This window comes from Camelus ferus, chromosome 5 (genome assembly GCF_009834535.1).
Source record: "Camelus ferus isolate YT-003-E chromosome 5, BCGSAC_Cfer_1.0, whole genome shotgun sequence".
Taxonomy (NCBI): Eukaryota; Metazoa; Chordata; class Mammalia; order Artiodactyla; family Camelidae; genus Camelus; species Camelus ferus.
In genome coordinates this window covers 94,475,414-94,492,543 of record NC_045700.1, presented here as the reverse complement: position 1 = coordinate 94,492,543, position 17,130 = coordinate 94,475,414, and the positions used below count along the sequence as shown (strand labels likewise).

The following is a 17,130-nucleotide window of genomic DNA, read 5'->3' as shown; positions in this document are numbered from 1 at the left end:
TAATGCAGGCTACTGATTAAAGGCTCATTCAGTATTCAAATACACTGCAGAACAATTCTAAAGCAACGTCACCAGGTTACAGTGAAAATGCTAGCACAGTGAGCATTTCTTTTTCTTTAAAATTGTTCTCGGGAAGGTGGGTCATAAAATGGATCCCTGGTCAGCCTTCTGGTGATCATCAGGTGTGGCTCTGCGGGGTAACCTAACTAAAGCGGGCCAGGCCGCCTATGAGCAACCGAGATGCAGTATCGCGAGACCAACGTCCCACGGAGGGGTTTTACAGACCAGATAGTCACCCAGAAGGCCTGGGAGGCAAGTGAGTGCTGCCCAAACTAAACGAAAGGGTCAGAAGTCTAGGGCAAGACATTGGAATTTGGTTCACAGAACGAACTGGGAAAAAAAGTGACTTCATTTCAACAGAGATGATGGATTCCTCAGACGTGTATTAATATCACATTATCACCTTTAACAACAAAAATCTTCTGCTTCTTACCTGGAGATGATTTCTTGAATCCGACACCCAAAGCAAAAGTAGCAAAAGCAAAAATAAACAGGGAGACCACATCGGTCCTAACACTGGGTGGGAGTTAGAAGATCCTCTCTCTGTATTTATGATACACTTCTTACTAAGAAGTCAGAGAGAGGATGCTCTAGGTTCCATCAGTGCTAGGACTGACGGAAGAGAGTTATTAAAATGGCTAACACGGATGAGCAGCAAGCGACCGCCACCCAGACACACAGCAGCCATGGGGCGGCTCTCCTGCTTCTTCCACTGTGTTCAGGAGTTGAAGGAAACAAAGAGCTGAATCACAGTGGACATTTTCAAACACCTGTCTAACCTATGGGATTTTTGTGACCATTTTCATGTTCTAATGTAAGCTCCCGAAAAAAAAAACCAGGCAATTATTTCATGCATTTGGCTTAATTTAAGTCTAAAAGTTTATAACCATAGAAGTCAATATTCCAGCTCCCAGAAGCTGAGTCACGTAACTTCTGAACAATTTTAATCATGCAGTTTTGCACTGTGACTTAGAGAAGCAGGCTGGCATTCAGTCCTGTCTTCTGAACACGTACAAGTGCCTTTCCTTAAGTCCTGCCATGTTTGGGTCCAAAGCCTCACAATACAGTTACTGTCACCACCCCTGTGGGAGGAGGGTGGAGCTGGCATTTCTGCCCAGGTCACAGCTCTGTTCATGACAATCAAGCTTCCGAGGTGGAAGTATGGAAGTGCAGGAGTTTCTGTGCATTGAATCTGAGCCGGCCTTCTCCATGAAAATAGAAAGTGTGCCGGACAGACCATCAGGAGATCTGCATGGATGATGGATGGATGGATGGACAGATGATAGATAGACGGGTAGATAGATGGATGATGGATGGATAGATGATAGATGAATGGATGAATAGATAGATGGACAGACAGGTGACAGATAGACAGGTAGATGGATGGATGATAGATGGACAGGAAACCTAGGATGAACTATAGGAGGAAAACCAGGTATCACTGCCCATCAGTGAAAGTAACTTTTTTGTTGATAGTCTCCTGAGGGGCCTTGTGAGTCTCGCACCGGCTCACGTCTTCCTCCTCTGGGCTGGGGAGCGCGGGACACACACAGTCCATCTGCAGCAAGTGTGAGCTCCTCAGAGGCTGCACTTGGGTGCTGACTTCACTCCCGGGTCACCTCTTTTGTTATTTTTCTTTTCCGTCTCAAACTCAGTTTTTGCTTTAATCTAGTCTGGTGTTTGTCTTTACAAACTGCACTTATTTTTGAAAGGGAAAGGGGTTGGGAGGAGAGGGTGGGAAGGCTAGAATGGAGGTGACGGGGAGGGCGGGAGGGGCGGAGGGGGAGAAAGGTTAGCAACTGTCCCAGGCGGGGCTCCTCCCAGGTCTCTGTCCTTTTCCCAAAGCCCTGTCCTTTACTGAGGCCCCTTTGCTTCTTCTCTGGGGCCTCCATTTGCAGCAGAGGAAGCAGAGGCTCGCAGAGGATGGAGGACGGCGGGCTGCCTGAGGTCACACGGCCTAGACGGTGGCTGAGTCTATTCCGCCAGGTCTGGCTGACGGGGGATGTCAGGTGGTGGCTGCCAAGCCCTCCTCCCTCCCTTAGACACCGGAATCCTCTTGGGACCCCTGCTCTGACAGCCGCCACATCTTCAGTGTCCCCTCGCAGCACGGCCGTTGTGTACCATGTCCTTGCTCACGCCCAGTGGCCACTCCTGGTCCTGCCGGGCCCCACCTGCCATCTGACCCCCGCTCACCCTCCCTCCCCTCTGCAAACACCCCCCCCCCTTACCCTCCTCAGATCTCAGCACAACAGCTGCCTCCTCTGAGAAGCCTTCCCTGGCACTTGGCAGGCCTCCCGTCTTCCCTGAGTGAGTGCGTGGGGTTGGGAGCTTGAAACCCAGGGCACTGCCCTGCTGGGAGCAGGAGCAGCCTCTCCTGGGCTTGGCCGCTGTCAACAGGAAGGTCTAAGATGCTCTGTGGGTGACGTGCTCACCCCTGGGGGTACACACAGTAAGGGGTGCGTTTGAATGTCGGGAGACCCTTCATGGCTACCAACCGGGTAGTCCTAGGAGCTGCTACCTGCGGGGAGACAGGGCCCAGGGGACGGCAGTGGCCCTGAGGCTCAGCGGAGTTCATGGGTGGCAGGTAGGGCAGGGGCCCCAGGCCTGGAAAGGCTGCAAACAGGCTGGCTGTTGTACTGTGAATGATAAATGTTGCCTGCCATACCAGTAAACAAAGGACCGTGTGGCTATCAAGCCGTCAGCCACTCCAGCCGCCCACAGTGGTGCCCCCTGAGGGGACTCAGGGCTGGAAAGCACAGGACGCTGCGCACATCAAAGGGATGCTTTCCAGGAGCCCAGACTCCTGCATCTTCCCATGTGGAGAAAAGTGCTAGGCTCCTTAACTTGAGATCCCCGGTTTTCTTTAATGTAACAGTAATCTTCCGATGTTCTGACTCCCTGGTCTTTGTTGCAAAGACCCCTGCATATCCTGGCCACTCCCTTACCTCTTGGGAGCTGTCCCTCAGAGAGGCCTGAGAGGCCGTCTCCCGGCTTCACATCATCAGAAAGTCCGCCGAATAAAACAGAAGTCTGCGGGGCAGACTCGCAGTTTCTAGGTTGTGCATTTTTTTCAGTCAACACTTCTGTCACTGTCACTGCTACCATAGCGTATAAGCCATAAGCTGGTGAATAACAAGTTTTAGTGGCAAAAATGTCCTGTCTTGCCCATATCCACACAGTCTGTACTGGCGTGGTTCACCTAATCACCAAATCAAGGTAACTGTCACCAGAGGCCGAACAGAAAGAGGCTTCCACACCTGCTGCCCTCTGCTCCCTGCCCGGATGCGCTCAGGGCCCCCGCCACGTCCCGGGGGATGAAGGGAGTCTCCCCCGCCCTCCCAGACGTAAACCCCAGTCGCATTTGCCAGAGAGCGGGGCTGGGCAGGCGTGGGGCGCCTGGGGCCCCTCCAGGGGCACCGACACCCGGCGCTGGCACTGCGGGAACCTGCCCGCGCAGCGTGGGAGGGCAGCAGGGTGAGGGTGGGCAGGGCTGGGCGAGGAGAGGGAATCGGCTTTAAACCTGCAAAGCACAGTCACTGAAAGAAGCGTTAATCCAGTTTCTGAGTGGTTATGTCGAGGTACGTGAAGACACACCAGCCGCCCCTGGCTGCGGAGGCCGGGGGGGGGGGGGGGGATGTCAGTCCCGGACGCCTGCGGCTGCGCCCGCGGGGCCGCCTCCAGGCGCTGCCCGGCCTGGCTCCCCGGCGCGCCCGGGGCGGAGGAGGCCGCTCGCGGCCGCGTGGCCTCGGTCACACGCTCTGCGTCCGCGCCGCTGCGCCGGGGGCCTGGTCCCCACGCAGACGGAGCGGGTGGCAAGCCCCGCGGCCGGCCGGGGTGAGGGCCCGGGCGCCCCCTCCGCGCCCGGACTGGCCCCTGCCTCCCGGGACTCCGCCCGCAGGCGTTTGGCAGGGAACTGCCCAGTATGGAAAAAGAATTCAAACTCCAGCTTCAAGTTCTGCAGCCAGCCCTTTACAAATGAAAGGGCAGTGGAAAAGCCGCAGGGCACTCCGAAGCCCCCTCTGTCTGCGTTCCCGGGGAGGAACACCCGTGCTCGCTCAGACCTTTCACACACAGCCCCACGCCGGTTCCTCGGTGGCTGCATTTACGTATTCATTAATCAGGATTTTTTTTTCTTTTACTTAGTTGTGATTATTTATTAGCCACGTGAATAAATCCTACAGATCAATGTACCTAATCACATGGCAATTGCACCCGCTCATTGGCGGTCACTGTATTTATTTCTGTGCAACGGAGTGGCGCTCGGGCAGTTGCTCCGGTCAGGCAGTATCTCTGTTGTTGGAACTGAGAGGCCGGGGAGGGCAGAGGGGTGCGGTTTGGGAGGAGGTGGGTCTGGGACATCGCTAGTCCCCCCGGGGCGCAGGCGCGCTGCAGAACCTCTCTGAGCCCCGTCTCACGTATAACATGTCGGTAATGCGCACGTCAGAAGATTTTTCTAGGGAAGAACTAAGACGTACATAAAACGCCTGTAAAGAGAGGCTCCGGAAATGGCGCTGCCTCCTTTCGCCCCGCGCGGGATCTGCTGCCTGCAGACCCCGTGCTCAGCACCTGAAACACTTAACGTGCATCTCGACCCCAGCACATCCATGGAGCCAGGTTCCCTCACTGTCCCCTTTACCAGAGACGGTGAGGGACTTCCCCAGGATCCCACAGCCAGTGAAGACCGAGCAGGGATTGGAACCCAGGCTGTGGATCCAGAGCCCAAGCTTCCGTGCTCTTTGCTTCTTCAGGGGGGGAGCTCGTGCAAGCAAGCAAGGGGTCCTCCCTGCAACCTGGGGAAGGACAGGGGGAGGGACGCGGGTGACAAGCGCAAAAGAGAGGGCGGGATGGAAACCCTGCCAGAGTGGGAGGCAGAGCTGAGCCTCTGGGCGCCCTGGGGAGTGGTCTCAGGGGCAGAGGAGACGGGCGGGGCGGGGACAAGAGAGGGGAGAGGCCCAGACGGACCTGGGAGCTTCTGGGGAGCTCAAGGCCCTGGAGGACTTCAGTGCACAGAGCAGGCTGGGCTACAGCTGCGCCTGGTGTCAGAACTGAAGCCATCTCTAGAGCTGACTTTGGGATATAAGAGACGAGGTCTGGAAACTTCCAGAAGAGGCGAATGCCTTGCCCAATGTGGCAGCTTCTGAGTTATTTTACTTGGCAGATGAAACTTTGTGAACGATCCAAACTCAGCATCACCCGTTGGTGACAATTCCAAAAAGGGCACCAAGTAGAGCAGTGACATTGAATCTGGGCAGCTGCAGCGCTCTGTGGAAGACCTGTTTCCATGGATACAGGCCCTTTACCAGAGAAACCGCAGTGAGGTCACAGAAACGCCGCGCGAGGGACAGAAATAGAACCGCTTTACTCTTACTTGTTCCAGAAGAGTGACTCGTAGGTGTTCCTGTCGGTCAGCAGAGGTAAAGACTCTTCGTCTTTATGTGTGAAGATACAGTACGTGAAATTCTTACAGAACTCATGTATCTGAATGATCTTCCCAAAGAAAGTTGTTAATCATTTTATTGCAGATGACACGAAGCATAATGACCGATATCAAAGAAAAATGAGACTCATGGCTTATAGGTTACAGTGTATTTGTTCGATGGAAAGGACTCTACAGACAGATGACCAGTAGAATGTACCTCCTATGATCGTGCGAATATTGCCTGTGTCCTTTCTCAGGCTACTTCCCTTCTTTTATAAAGAAGAGAAAGCAAAACGACTTTTAACAGTATTTTTATTATAAAAGCAATAAACATTCATCAAAGAACACTGGAAAAATAACAACATAAAAGAGAGAATAAAAACCAGCCCCAGTTCCACAACATACCCTTGACTCTAGGTGTCATTCTATTATTCACTCCTTTCAGTCCTCATTCTGTCTTTTTAAAAAACGTGTAATAACTTACACAAATTTTTGCTTCTCTTCTCTTAAGATTATACTCTGGATATTGATATGATGCCTACTCTTTATTCTGTTTTCAAATAAAATTATAATAACAATATACTTATAAACAAACTTAAAATATTATATTACAATAATTTATACATGTGTGTTTTTCTTCATATAACATTGACATGTATTGTATTTTCTCATGTCACTCAGCTGGCTGTAACCTAGCCATAACCATCATTGATATTTGGTAGAAAATCTTCAAATACTTGTCCATAGAGGGATGTTTGTGTCAATGGACTGATTTTTTTTTTTAATTTAAAATTAAAGGGGAAGCATTTCCTGGAGCCACTGGACACTTCCTTGCAACGTGATCCATATGACGGTTACATGGAATCTCATCACTTGGTTTTTCAATTGTTCATTTTTGGTCATGTAGATTTCTTCCCATTTTTCTTTGCTGTGACAGTTAGGTGATTAACAACTTCATGTACAGGACAAACTGCCCCTCGTACGGTTTCTTAGAGCCTCTGGAGTGGCCAGAGGGCCTGTGACCAGATTATTCTCTGAAAAGCTTACACCAAGCTGTCCTCCCGCAGGGGCAGTCAGAAGCCTCCTTCTCCATAGCTTTGCCAACAAGGAGTTTCGCTACTCTTTCCCTTAGAAGTTTAGAAATTATCGTCTTTATTATTTTAAATTCAATCTTTGATAAACTAAGTTCAGACATTTAAAATGTATTTATTGGTTTCTTGTATAACTTCTTTGCAATCCCTCAATGATACAGTTTGCCTTTGTATCCATTTGTATATATTTAGCTTTTTCTTAATGATTTGTAAATGTTTTTGATACATTGAAACAACCAAACCTTTGCTGTTTATCTTGGAGCCGTTTCTTTCCACTCATTTGTCTGTAAACTTGATTATGGTGTTTCCAGATATACAAAGAATTTTTACTTTATGCAGCAAATTATTCTCTTGATGGTTTTTGCCTAAGGCTTTGCTTGGAGAGGTCTTTGCCGCCCTCAGATATTATAAAGTCAACTAATTCTTTTGTAGTAACTTATGCTTTTATTTTAATAATTTAATTTAATTATTTAGTCCATTTCATTTAACTCATTTTAAGACACAGGGAGAAGCAAGAACATAATTTGTAGGTCGAGTGTAAAATTAGAACTTTTTTGGCAAATAGTCAGTTTTCCTGGTGGTAACCTTTGTCAGTTTTAAGTATAACATTTCTCTCTTTCCTGTTTATATGGAAACGAATGCACACCGGAGTCAAGGAGCCGGTGTGAACTGGGAGGTGCCGGAGATGCGCTTTCTGGGCGCGGGCAACCCGCTGCACCTCTTTTCTGGGAGGAGGAGGCGGAGGGGCGGGGAGGGTTGAGTCAGGGATCAGCCAGCTTTGGAAAAGATCAATTTTCACTTTACTTCTGACAAGATGTGTGGCTTTGGGCAAGTTGCCTATCTTTTCTCAGGTCCAGCCTCCTCGCCTGCAAAGGCGAGCGGCAGGCCACGAAGACACCGAGGTTCCCCTCGTCTCTAAAGACTCAGGACAGTGGACAGAGTAGCCCTGTGGTGTGGGCGGGGCTCAGAGGCCCCACGGGGCTGGTGGAGCCTCTGCTCTGTGAGTCAGCACTGGGGGCAGATGCCAAAACCAGTAGCTGCAAAGGCTGATGTGGAAGTCTCCTCTGAGGATGCACTGACGGAGGGCGGCTCCTGCGGGAGAAGGGGCGTGTGGCTCACGGAGCCCTGCTCGGGTCCACTCGAACATGTGTGTTCCAGGCTTCATTCATCCCAGGAAAGGGTCTCAAACAGGGGACCTGCAGGTCACATCCTGCCCCAAGGAGTTGTATTCATTCTGCCCAGAGTTGGTCTACATGGTGGGGATTTTTGTTTGTTTGATTATCATTAAATTAGTTGCCAAAGTTTGAAAAAAATTACAAAAATCTTTTATTTTGTTTATTTAATTGAAGTATAGTTGATTTACAATGTTGTGTTAGCTTCTGGTGTACAGCACGGTGATTCAGTTATACAATTTATTCTTTTTCATTACAGGCCATTAGGAGGTAATGCATGCAGTTCCCTGTGCTGTACAGTAGGACCTGTTGTTTATCTATTTTATATATAGTAGTGTGTATCTGCACATCCTAAATTCCTAATTTCTCCCTGTCCCCCCTTTCTCCTTTGATAACCATAAGTTTGTTCTCTATGTCTGTGAGTCTGTTTCTGTTTTGTAAATAAGCTCACTTGTTTAATTTTTTAGATTCCATGTACGAGTGATGTCGTGGGATATTTGTCTTTCTTCGTCTGACTTACTTCACTTAGTATGACCATCTCCAGGCCCATCCATGTTGCTGCAGATGGCATGATTTCATTCTTTTCTATGGCTGAGTAGTACTTCATTGTATAAATATATCACAACTTCTTTATCCAGTCATTTGTTGGTGGACATTTAGGTTGCTTCCATGTCTTGGCTAATGTAAATAGTGCTGCTCTGAACATTGGGGCCCATGTATCTTTTTGAATTAGAGTTCCCTCCAGATACATGCCCAGGAGTAGGACTGCTGGATCATATGGTTTGTTTTTGTTTTTAGTGTTTTGAGGAATCTCTATACTGTTCTCCGCAGTGGCTGCACCAAATTGCACTCCCACGAGCAGTGAAGGAGGGCTCCCTTTTCTCCACACCCTCTCTGGCATTTATTGTTTGTAGACCTTTTGATGATGGCCATTTTGACCAGTGTGAGGTGATACCTCATTGTAGTTTTGATTTGCATTAAATATTTCATTTAAAGTCGTCCTGAAAGATCCAGCCTTGCAGAGCTCTGAGCAGAGAATCCCATGTAAAGCATGAGGCAGAAAACAGGACGTGGAGTCAGAAAACCAACCAACCAACCAACCGACAGATTAAAGGGGTTTTGGTCTCTGACGGACTTGAGGGTGTAACTCTGCCACTCCAGCATGCCTAGGAAGTGATTCGATCTCTTGGACGTGAGAGTTCTTAGCAACACGTGCAAAGATACATGACGTGTAACAAACAACAGAGAGTGTCCCCTGCCTTCCTTCTTCCTCTCTTCCTTCCTCCCTTCCCCCCTTCTTCCTCCTTTACCTCTCAAAGGAAGTAGAACCAGAGACACTTTTCTCCAGAGCATCCTCAGAGTCCTGGGATACCGCCCCGCAGGCTCTGTGATGGCCGTGGCAGCCCGGCCCCACCTGCTTCACCCAATTCCCTGCTAACAGAGTCGCTCCCAGCGCAGGCAGCTCTGAGGCATGGCTGTCAGCAGCACTTGCCTGAATCCTAAAAGTCATGCTTCCAGAAGTCTGGAGTTGTGAAGCCATATATTAAAATTTTACCCCATTTTTCCTTATTTTATTTCTCCAGGTTGTGACATAAATTATGCTGACAGACCTAAGAAGTTCTGCAGAATACGGAGACGAACACGCACCTGCCAGGCGGGACTGAGATGGTAAAACAGGAAGTGTGGCACCGGGCTGTCCATGGCTTGGCACAAATGGTCTGTAAACTTCTTTTTATAGTCAATAGTGTTTGAAAATTTGAAAAATCAATGTTGGGTAAACAATATTTTGAATTTGCAACATTCTTAGTTGGTTTATACATTTGGTTCCTGTGTGTCTTTTGTTCGCTTGTATTCCTAAAATAGCTGCATAAAATATTACTTAAAGGCAGGACTCACTGCAGGCAGAGTGGCCGTGCTGCTGGCTTGGAGGTCCTAGACTCCCGGGGGAGAACGCGCCCCTGATGGGACGTGACAGTGCTCCCACTGAACTGGAAGAAGAGACTTCCACGTGGCCTTGGAAGGTCCTGATGGCAAGGGACCCACAGCCAAAAAAGGGGTTGGCCTGCTGGCTGGAGTTACTGATTCTGATTGCCGGGGGGAAATGGGGCTGCCGCTCCAGGGCGCGGGCACAGAGGGCCGCGTCTGGAGCCCGGGGTTCTGTGAGTGCCCCCTTGCTCTTCCATGTAAGCGCTGCCGGACAGTCAAGCTTAATGGGAACTGGAGAGACCAAAGGAAAGGCAGCGTCCCCGAGGACACGGACTCTTTGGGTCTGAAGACTTCAGCTCCTCTTCCACATAGAAAACGCAGAGCAGCCAAGGTTCCAACTGCAGCAGGGGAAGAAGAAAGCCAGAGACAGCAGCGTGGCTTTATCACGAATTACAGAAACGAGACCATAGGTGCTCCGTAGGTGCTCTGTAGATTTTCCGTCTGCTTATTGTATACAAGCATTTTTTCTGAATGTCAACCATTCTTTACTCTTCTCCATTTTCACTCTGTGTATAAGGAGCTGGAAAATAATTTTATAGTTTGTGCAACAAACCACAGCGTGACGGTGACCATATCTGAGGAGCGATTCTCACAGCCAGGAATCAGCACAGGGGCCGTGGGACTGGGGATCTCCCCTTTGGGGAAACGGCGGGGATGTCTTCACCTCTAAGACGCAGAGCCGGGTCTCGCTAGGAGTGCAGAGCTGTTCTGTTCTACAGGAGTTCAAGTCGTGCGGAGGGAGGGTGGGTGTAGAGGAGACCAGACGGAGGTGATGATGTCGCTGCCGACGACCTGCCTCTGAGCTCCGAGTTCATCCCCCGCAGAAGGAAAGATGGACCCTTGAAGTGTCTTCCCTGGCCAGCGGCACAGCACTGGTCAGCAGTGGCCACTGGAGAGACATTGCCGGAGGAGGGGATCTTCCCTTCCTGGTTCTAGGGTGACCTCCAGGCAGGCTCCTGCAGTAGGTGCAGCCTCTCCAGCACCCCAGGTCCTGCAACAGAGGGGACCTTCCCAGGTGAGCCTCCCGCAGTGTAGACAGCTGCTCCAGAACCAGCCCCTGGGAGCCTGGCAGCTGGCGTTTCCCCAGCCCCTCCACGTTGGCTGTTTGTGTCAGGGCACTTCCATCAACACACCTGCTCAGGAGCCGCTTTCCCTGGCACGCTAGAGAACACTTCCCAGCAGGTTCTAGAGGGCTGACTCCTAGCAGGTTCTACCGGTGTGACAGCACAGCAACTTCTCTGCCAGGGAGGGAGACCGTCCCGCAGTGCGCCCTGTCCTGCAGGCGGGGGCTCCCTCGAGCTCCCGACCTCAGCCCCGGGCGTGGCCGCATCTCCCTCGGACTCCCGGGGGTCTCCTCGCTTCTTACCAGCCAATCCCTTGTTGCTCCAATCCCCCATTTTAACTCAATTCTTTAATTTTTTGTTTAAATCTCTTAATTCTTGGTAAACTTTATTTTTTTTTAATTTCAGGTTTTTTTTTTAGTTGAAGTCTAGTCAGTTTACAATGTTGTGTCAATTTCTGGTGTACAGCATCATGCTTCAGTCACACACGTACACACATATATTCCTTTTCATACTCTTTCATTATAGGTCACTACAGGATGCTGTGCTATGCGCTAGGGCCTTGTTGATTATCTATTTTATGTATCGTAGTTAGTATTTGCATCTTTTGAACTCCCGTTTTATCCCTTCTCACTCCCTTCCCCCTGTAACCATGAATTTGTTCTCTATGTCTGTGAGTCTGTTTCTGTTTGATAAATAAGTTCATTTGTGTCTTTTTTTTTAGATTCCACATATAAATGATATCATATGGTACTTTTCTTTCTCTTTCTGACTTCCCTCACTTAGAATGATGGTCTCCAGGTCCACCCATGTTGCAGCAAATGGCATTATTTCATTCTTTTTTGTGGCTGAGTAGCATTCCATTGTGTAGATATACTACAGCTTCTTTATCCAGTCATCTGTCGATGGACACTTAGGTTGCTTCCATGTCTTAACTATTGTAAATAGTGCTGCTATCAACATTGGCGTGCATGTGTCTTTTCGAATTAGTGTGTCCTCTGGATATATGCCCCGGAGTGGGACTGCTGGGTCATAGGGTAAGTCTATTTAATTGTTTGAGGACTCTCCATACTGCAGTGCAGTCCGGTGCAGCCATTATGTATAATGCAGTTCTTTACGCTAAGCTCTCCCCATCTACATTGCTGTCTGGTTTTGTTCTCCTTACTGGACTCTAATGGACACAAGACTGTTGTCTTTTGAGGAGAAGAAATACAAGTTTGAAAATTAAAAAAGAAAATCAATGCAGCATTGGATAAACAACAGACCACTCCCACTCTTCCAATTTGAAACATATTGCTCATTGGTTTGTGCATTTGGTTCCCATATGTCTTTTGTTCATCTCCTCTTGCTCAGATAGCGTCCTAAGTATCATTTCAAGGCGGGCTGCCTGCTTCCTCTTCTCCAGTCTCGATCAGCTTAGTGCATAAAATCCCTCCCTTCAGGGAAGCGCTGGAAGCCGAACCCGTTGAGTGCCCGCCAGCCGGGCCTCGGTCAAGCTGTGAACCATCTGGGACTTAGGACAATTTAAAGCGGGAATGTGGAAGATGGAATTTTACCAACTCTAATGCGTGCATGTTTGCGAATTCCTTGTGTCTCATTTTTCTGACCTCAAACTGTAATCTTAAATGAAAAAAAAAAAACCCCTCCAGAACTTCAAAGGAAAATTGCTTTTTAATTTCTCAGTGGAAGGGCACTTCAGAGCACAGCCCTTGCTCGCAGCTGCACCGGATATAGATTTGGGAAATTATTTCGACTCGTGATTTGAGACCTCTTCAGCAGAAGCGATCAGAACCAGCCAAGGTTAGGATATCCCTCTCCAGGGCAGGCCAGGCAGCACTGTCTGATTTTGATTTCTGGGAGTTGTTTTTGTCTCAGTAAGGCTGGCTTTCCTTTCCCCCAGCTGCTAAATAAAATATTATCTGGACCACTGTTTTTTTTTTTTTCTTTACTTTTCAAGGGAGCAGTGTTTCTCACTTAATTCATGTGATTGAATCGCCCCCAAGTCCTCTCCCGATCTGCCTTCCACATCTGCCCATGTGGATCGGGGCCAGAAAATGTGTACATGTGTGCGTACTTCATGTGTCTATGCATGAAGCCTTGCGGGTGCAACGTGCGTAACCAGGGGCGAGCTGAAGCTGGAGGAGACAGCACTGCCCAGGCGAGCGCTGTGAAGTGCAAATCTCTGTGCTTTGCGGGAAGGCTGTCATTCCTCCGATGAGTCTGGGACTTTTCTGGGAAGACGAGGGTGTGGTGTGCGAGGCGGAGAATGTGAACTTCCCCCTGGCTAACGCACCACCTGTTCTTGGGCCACCGCCTCCCCGCCCTGGGCCGTTCCCTCGCTGGCAGTGAGCAGGGTGGGGATTCCTTCGAGCTCGGGGATGTTATTACCTGAAGTTTCCTCCTGACTTTCTCGCCCCACCCTGGAAAGACTGTGGCAGCAAGAGGCACGGGGTCCGCCTGCCAAGTGTACGCACAGTTGTGTGATGTGTGAAGGACCACGTCCACCTACCTCTGGCCACTGGAGAGGAGACAACCACATTTTTTAAAGGCTATTCCACAGATGTAAGTCCTAGTCTTAAAAAAGGGCAGGGGTGGGCTATGATCAAGGCATTGGAAGTTAAACTGGCAGAAGGCCCCAAGCAGGACAGGGCTGGGGAAGGAGGGAGCCGGCAGTCTCACGTGAGTCCAGTGGGGGCTGTGGGGTGGGGAGGGGAGGCTCTGCACTTCCCACGTGGTCACCCACAGCTCACGCGGGATTCGGAGCATTTGCCAGGAGACCCTGCTGGGCCTCATTCCTCAGACACTAAGTGGGCATCTCAGAGATGTGCTGACCTTGTTAGGAGATGGTGAGTGCCCAGTCCCTGGGGAAGCCCCACCATCTAGCCAGGTCCTGCCACCTTCCAAAGAAGAAACAAGGTGGTCGGGGGGATCTGTCCCCAGTTCCCGGGCACGTTGGAGAGGCTGCCCCTCCACCAGCCTCCTCACCGTATTCCTAGTCCCATGTGCTCTGCCTCTGGTCACCACTTTCTACAAGCCCTAGGCCCTAGCGAATGGGGACACCAGTGGGACCAGGAGATGTGTGGGTCTGTGGGGGTAGTTCCTTCATCAAGTGGAATTGATTCATTTCAACCAAGTTTTCTTCAGCATCTGCCATGTGGCAGGCTCCGTGCTTGCCAGCTGTGTGATCTGGGCTCACCCTCTTGTCTTCTTGAATCTTAGCTTCATCTTTTGTAAGACGGGGATGATACTAACTTCCTGCATAGTGTTGTAAATACTAAATGAAGCAAGGCACATGGAGCTAAATGGATGGCTTTGTAACGTGCAATACCACTTGAGGGTTTATCTAGCAATTTCGCCGTTGCTTACTGAGCATGAGCTGTGCACCTGGTACTATTTACACACTCCAGGGTCTGCTGGGAATTCTCTGTTGTCTCACTTCCCTTCCTCCTCTCTGCCCTTCAGAGCGCGCGCGTGCGCGCGCACACACACACACACACACGGCATTCTGTCTCACATGTGGGAGGCACTGAGCTATCCAGGTCTGCATGGCCCTGCACACACCACATCTCATCACCATTATCCTCGCTAACAATTTCCAACAGTGAAGTGGGGCTCCAGGACGTTGCATCTTTCGAGTGTGAAATGGAAGTGGAAACACAGCAGTGAAAAAGAGGAGGGCAGGATACCCATCCTCCAACTCTGCGTGTTCTGGTGACAACGTCACAAAGCAAAGATATCCAGGTTCCATGAGGGATTTGCATGACTTCGAATGGTTTCATAGTGGCAACAATGTTAGAACTGATTCTAGGATTAAAATTCAGGATAATGGGGTGCTAGAACCCCCAGTATGTGATGATATGGGCTCCCTTCCTGGTAAAGAGATTACCATGCTTAACTCCCTCAATTGTTAGGGCTGGAATTGAGAAGTTTTTAGATGGAAAAGCCCTCTGAAGTCCTTGGCACACATACTCATCATGATTAGATTTTACCATTAAGAAGTGGTAGTTTTTCAGTGTTTGAACATTCAGAAACACAAACCATAGGTTCATAAATTGCATTAGTGATCTCAAATTGCTTATCAAATAGAGGCCGATAGAGAACAGTGTACTTTCTTTCAAGATCATGAAGTTCCTCACGGAATTTGGCTTCTGTCTGTAGGCATTTCACGTGGAAGTTTTTGAGAGCATTCACTCGTCTTTTAACTACCCTAGGCAAGCTTTCAGTGGATCCTGTTATGTCTCTACCAGACCATCAAGTCTTCCTTGAAGGGCTGCAAGAACCTGAGGATTTTGCATCATCTGAACAGGCAGCAGATGCACTTTGATTTCGGTTTCTTTCCTTCTACTTCTTCAGCATCATCCAAATCTTGACCAAGTTCGGCCTGTTCTCTGTTGTTGATGTCCGCCATGTTGTACCAAGGCCAAGATTGAAGACAAGAAAGAGGGTGAAGGAGAAGAGGACCCCAAGGGAATTCCTGAATTTTGGTTGACCGTTTTTATGAATGTTAACTTGCTCAGTGATCTGGTTCAGGAACGGGATGAACCCATTCTGAAGCACTTGAAAGATACCAAAGTGAGGTTCTCAGATGCTGGCCAGCCTGCGAGTTTTGTCTTAGAATTTCACTTTGAACCCAATGACTATTTCACAAATGAAGTGTTGACAAAGACGTATAGGATGAGGTCAGAACCAGATGATTCTGCTCCTTTTTTTTGGATGGACCAGAAATTATGGGTTATATATGGGGTGCCAGGTAGGTTAGAAAAAAGGAAGAATGCCACTTTAAAAACCATTAAGAAGCAGCAGAAACACAGGGGATGAGGGGCAGTTTGTACTGTGACCAAAACAGTTTCTGATGACTCTTTCTTCAATTTTTTTGCATCTCCCCCCTCAAACTCCCTGAGAGTAGAGGTCTGGTGGGGATGTTAACCTTGCTGCTGACTTTGAAATTGGTCACTTTTTATATGAGTGTGTATCCCCAAGCTCAGTGCTATACTTTAGTGGAGGAGCTACTGAAGATGATGATGATGATGAAGGTGAAGAGTCAGGTGAGGAAGGACAAGAAGAGGGAGATGAGGAAAATGGTCCAGACTATGACCCAGAGAAGGGTCAAAAACCCAGCAGAGTACCAGCAGCAGTGAAGCAAGATGTATGTGGACCTGAGGATAACCTACCGTGGTCTACCTTCTGCTTCCCTGGAAAGGATGACTTTACATCACTTGAAGCCTATTTCAAGGTTTTTTTTTGTTGTTTCTTTGCTTGCTTTTGTTTTTGCAGCCTAAAATAAAAGTGTCAAATTAAAAAAAAAAAGAGAGAGAGAAACACCAACCATTGAAGGTCAATTTAGACTCAAACTAAATCTAAGGTATTTCTCCCCATATTCTCTGGTGCTCCCAGCATGATGAATAGTTTTGGATGTGAAAGGAAAAGACACCACAACACAGGTAACCAAAGAGACTCAGCGGCCAGAATCCCAAAGTGCCTTGTCAGCATCCTGCAAGTGTTAGCGGCCGGTTTTTCCCACTCCTGTCTGAGCCCGTCAGGGGATCTGGCAATATTCAGGACTCCGGGGTAACTTAGTGTGTGGTTGGCCTCTCAACTGAAAAAAATGGACTCAAGGTTGCAACTGGTTCGGAGTTTCTCCGGAAGGAAAAACCAACATGTCTCGCTTGTTGTTCGTGCCTGAGAATCAAGAGCTAGTTTCTGACTCTGGAGACCCTTGGGGGCTATTTTTGTGAAACTGACATGGCGATTTCCACTTAAACACATACTGTTTATATATTATTAATCGCGAACCAAGCCATGGCATTTGGTTTAAAAACAGTAATGAATGTAATGGTGAATGCCTTGGAAACAAAAAAACAAGTCATCCATCAAAAAAAACCCAAAAAACAAAAAACAACTAAATAGAGATAACAAAATAAACTGTTTCCAGTACATTTAGGCCTTTAGAAGCAGAGTGCTTGACATTTGGTTAATAACAACCAATGAATTATTCAAATTACTGTTTAAGATGTGTTTCCAAGATCATCTCTCCTCCAATGATGTCTATTTTTGGTGTGAATTTCCAGTGTTGCAAGCTCAAGAATTATGTACTCTCTTCTGGGGGTTTGGGCCCAGTGAGGATCTTAGTCACATCCGTGGGTCCCACTTCCTGGAAGCAGCGCCCCTGCGGAGCTCTAGCACCTGCTCACTCCCATGTAGACTTTTTTTCTCAAGCTAGTTTCTCATCCCAATTTGTAATTGGGGAAAATAAAGGAATTTAGATTATTACTCATAATTTGGTTGCTTAAGATTTGTTTCGCTCATGATTTAAACAATGATTTAGACGAACAGTATGATTC

The 17,130-nt window shown here is 48.6% G+C and overlaps 1 pseudogene; it reads left to right on the top strand.

Annotated features, from left to right (window-relative positions):
- Nucleotides 1-13,387: 13,387 nt before the first annotated feature.
- On the top strand, nt 13,388-16,912 carry LOC102521952 (annotated as a pseudogene).
- The last annotated feature ends 218 nt before the right edge of the window (nt 16,913-17,130 follow it).